Genomic DNA, 4,900 nt, shown 5'->3' with positions numbered 1-4,900 from the left:
CCCACCCAATTATCCAGGATAATTTCCTCCTCTCCTCCTTGCTTAGAGTCAACTGATTAGAGACTCCAAATACATCTGCAAAATCCAATCTCAGCGTATCCAGACAGGGATTCCATTGAGTCACTGGAAACTATGTCCTAGCCAAGCTGACATCTCAAGAAAGTCATTACAATGAGATTAATAAAATACTTAAAGCTTTTATGAATGAGAATGGGAAACTAGATTTTTCTACATTATCTTTGGGCAGTTTGGGGACATGTTGGATTGGGAATGGGTACCTGATATTGGTAGCATCTAGTGAACATTCAGAAAATAATTATTGAATGAAGGAATTAATATGTTTGGGTGAGCAGCCCCTTGGGGAAAAGGGAAAAAGCAGCCCCTTGTGGGGTACCTTTGTGAAGTTATTGCTGGGGAGGACATAGTTAAAAGAAGTATGTCAGGTTTAAGTATTCTTTTCTTCAGGCGTCAGTCATGCTGTGTCAAGAACAAGGCTTTTCACACTGTCTCCAAAACATTTTCCTTTTCATATTTTCATAAAGAAAACATTTTTCCTTTTCATTCCTTTGCATAAGGGAAAAGTCTCTCCATCCATTTTCTGTGTCATACCAGTATTTTGTTAGATGTTAATAGGTATTCTGTAAAAACAGGTTCTAAAGTAAAACAAATTTGACAAAACAAACAAACAAACAAAAATGCAAACACACCAGGATAAGTCAGGTAACAACCAGTAAATCTTATAGTTTAAAACAACTAAGGTTTATTTATCACTCACAAGTGTTCCTTGTGGGTCAGATGCAGCCTGTGGTCTGTGTCACTGTTTTTACTTTGAAAGCAATTGGACAGAGAAGCCCCTTGGAACAGTGGGATACTTTCATGTTGCTGTCACTGAGGTAGAAAAGGGCCTAGGCAGCACCCTTTGGCTCTTAATGCCTGTGTCTAGAAGTGACACATATCATTTTTGGTCACATTTCATTAGTCAAATCAAGTTCATGGCCCAGTCTGATCTGAAGAGAACAGAGACAATGATATCTCCTGCAGAAAGGTAGACATAATACAGTCCACCACAGAGCTTCACAGAGCCTAGAAAGTGCTAAAATGCATGATAAATAACAATGAACACTGAATCTCCTGACAATCTGTTGAAAACAGCATTAACCAATTTGTTAGACTACAGACAGAAACTTTTTCTATTATTGAGAGGGCTGTGTAGTATAGGTAGTTCAATGCATGGACTCTGATGTCATGCTGCATCAGTTCAGATTTCACACGTGATTAACTAGAGGCCTTGGGTAAAGTTCTTAGCTTTCTTCACCTTCAGTTCCCTCAGTAACATTTCTTATCTGATGGGTGTCTTAGGGTGTTAAATGCGCATAATCACTTATTCACTTCCTGGCAGATTATGAACCAATAAAACTCAGCTAACGTTTTATGGGGTTCTGAGGAACACTGAAAAACAATGTTCTGGAGTTTTGTGTCATTAGTTCATGAAATAGAAGCTTTTATTCCACTGGTTTAAATATCAAAAATTCTGTGTGTGGTAGTAGATAAGGGTCACATGAGGAATTGATCAAGGCTATTGAAGAAATCAGAATGAGCAAGACAAGGGGGTTGGTATAGGGCAGGAAATGAGGGTAGTAGGGCAGCCAGAAAGACTGACCTGTTCCATTATAGCTTGGAGAGCCAGCAAAATGGAGTCTTTTGAAACTTTGCTTAAAACACTCAATAAATTCCAGGCAGTACAGATAGGGTTATAATAGAATAATAATTGATTATTCTTCATTATTAGAGTGCTGAAAATTTAAAGGGGCAACATGATAGTTGCCTAATGACCAGTACACATACTGATTGAATGCTCTGGAATCACATTTTACAGTCGGCCAGTTGTGTCAAGCACCACCAGCTATATCATAGGAGTATTTGTTTTTTTCTAATGATTTTTATGGTCTTTTCATGTTTGAAAATAATAGCTGAAAGCTTAGATAAAAGCACATAGATAGCCAAACTTACTTTTTGAAATATACTTGGGAATATTGTTAATTTCTCTTATTTAATTTAATCAATAGTTTAAAATTTTTAAATTATGTATAAAGATGTAAATGTATGTGACTGACTAGGAGTTGTCTTCAAGAATGTTGCTACACAGAATTATAGATTCCTATAATTACTATGAGTTGAAGACATTTTTATAATGGAATAAATGAATAATTTGAACTTATTTAGAATTTAAGATATTGCTTATTTTTATGGTAAGGTTGATTAAAATTTTATAATACTCTTATATAATTTCTAAATAAACAAAACATTCTTTCCACCCATTCCCTCAAAATAGGAGACCTAGAAAACTAAAATGATTGCTCACAAAAAAATACATATGCTTTTATTTAATGTCTATCAGTAAATTTCTCATGGAATTTAAATTTCTGAACCAAGAGATTAACCTTTATTGAATTGAATAAAATTGAGTAATTTATGTAACAATGGATTCTCCATTGTTCCTGATTAACAATATGTATACCTGTTGTACTCTCAGTTTAAAAGTTTGAGCTTCCTGAGGAACCTACATGGCTCAGTCAGTTGAACATCTGACTCTTGATTTCAGCTCAGGGTGTGGTCCCAGAATCGTGGGATTGCCCCCCAGGTGAGGTTTGAGCTGAGCATGGAACCTGTCTGAGATTCCCTCTTTCTCTCTCTCCGCGCCTCTCTCCAACTCATGCTCTCTCTCTCTCTCTCTCTCTCTCTCTCTCTCTCTCTCTCAATTAAAAAAAATGTTTGAGATTCTTTTGAGATTGGGGAACTCAGAAATTCTCAGCAAAAAAGAATTAGAACAGGTGTCCTATTCTTTATCCATAAAATCAAGATAAAACTTAATCATGCTAAAGAAGGGATACCTCAGGTGATCTGGCTCTCTGACAGTCTTTAGCATCAATTGAAGACAAAATAATTGCATAATTTTTTATGGAAATATTCAGTCTTCTGTTATGGTTTCCATTCTCAAAAAATTAGTAGATATTATTGTGTCAGATAAACACGTGGAAGAAATTCAGATGCCTGAATGTATATTAAACAAAATAATGCTGCACTGTTTATCTCTCAGATGAAATAAACTTAAAAAGAATAATCATTTTGAGGTGTTAGGGGTCAACTTTCATTCAAATATGTTATTTTGTTTTATTTTTTTACAGAAGTTGTGACTATGTGTATACACACATATATGCATATATATTTCTTATATATATACACTATACACATTTTCTATTATATACATATATATATGAATTTTCTAACATTCCAAATTTATGAAGAAGGCATTCACTCAGTTATCTCATACCCAAAGTTCATGATAAGCATTTTGAATTGGAGAAGACTCCGAGGGCTCTGTAATTCCTACATCACAGCAGGCACGAGTTAAGAAATATAAGCTATAATTTTTGACTTTGTGTCGAGTTTGAAACTCATTTTGAAACTTTCCTTTCTTTTTCTTCTTCTTCTTCTCCTTCTTCTTCTTTTTTGGAACTACTACTTTTTCCAGGTGTACATTGAACCTTTTGAACTTGATCTATGTCAAATACTTGGTCCTTTTTCCTCCTTTGTTTCCCAGCTAAGCAGAGGGTTGGTAAATGTTTCAACCCTGTGGGTGGATGAATTGACTAAATCATCACTGGAAACTTTTGGCATGTAATTACCATGGCATACATAATGCATTCTGAAAGTATATTATCAAATTTATCCATATTTTAAAAATGATTCTGATCAACACTGAATGATAAATTTACATGTTGAATACTGTAATTATGATCAAGCAACATTTCTTTTTTTGGTGGTGCATTCCATTAGCGCATCCCAATACAAAAAGAGCTCTCATGAAAGAGCCTATGTTCAACCTATTGTCTATAAAACGTCCTTTAATGCTTTACTTTGTAACTATTGGTATATGTATTTCACACATCTTTTATGAGCATGTAGGGGGCAAGACTGAGATTGTACACATCCTTACGCTTTTTAATGTTCATTTTTAAAAAATTTAAAGTCATTAAATTTTTACTTAAGGAATTTTACATGTGATTCCTTCCACTGCCAATCTCTGTAGTTCCTCCAAAGTCAGAATTATAATCTTCAAAATAGCCCCTTTAAAAAGAAGTTTTATTCAATCCACAGTTGTCACTGTCAAGACAGAGTTCTTTCAGTTAGGCTTCTTTGACCTCCACTTGAATATGAACATTCTTCAGAAATTGCCCACCTGTAATCTTTGGGATCCAATTTCTTTAACGTAGGACCCTAAAAGTCAAATTCTAGAAAGTAAATTGATTGATATTTTGTCAAATGATCTCAAATTATTATTCTTTAGTTGTTTCTAATATTAAAAAGTCTTCTTACTTTCACCTACTCCATGAGCCTAGCAGAAAACATTATAGGTCTCATTGTCACCGCTGCCAGTGATAGAAGCATAACTTGTGTCTTAATGTAGCTATATTAACAATTTCCGGACACCATGAACAACAGTGTCCATTTCCATCTAGAATGAGGCTTAGAATGTTTCTTAATAGCTCACACCATATCTTGAACTATAAAGGAGCTTGAAAAACATTCGTCAATGAATGAAAGGAGAGAGAATGATAATTTATTATTGGACTTATTCTAAATGTTTAAATATGTTGAAAAATTGTATTTGGGGGGCGCCTGGGTGGCGCAGTCGGTTAAGCGTCCGACTTCAGCCAGGTCACGATCTCGCGGTCCGTGAGTTCGAGACCCGCGTCGGGCTCTGGGCTGATGGCTCAGAGCCTGGAGCCTGTTTCCAATTCTGTGTCTCCCTCTCTCTCTGCCCCTCGCCCATTCATGCTCTGTCTCTCTCTGTCCCAAAAATAAATAAAAACGTTGAAAAAAAAATTAAAAAAAAAAA

The 4,900-nt window shown here is 35.2% G+C and overlaps 1 non-coding gene across 1 annotated transcript; it reads right to left on the bottom strand.

The window, feature by feature from the left end:
- Positions 1–4,404: 4,404 nt before the first annotated feature.
- Positions 4,405–4,529, bottom strand: LOC111557398. Its single transcript, XR_002737446.1, has one exon. It is a non-coding gene; the product is annotated as a small nucleolar RNA SNORA1 (small nucleolar RNA).
- Positions 4,530–4,900: the final 371 nt, after the last annotated feature.

Source organism: Felis catus, chromosome D3 (genome assembly GCF_018350175.1).
Source record: "Felis catus isolate Fca126 chromosome D3, F.catus_Fca126_mat1.0, whole genome shotgun sequence".
NCBI lineage: Eukaryota > Metazoa > Chordata > Mammalia > Carnivora > Felidae > Felis > Felis catus.
The sequence above is the reverse complement of the archived record's forward strand: the minus strand, read 5'-3'. Positions and strand labels throughout refer to the sequence as shown.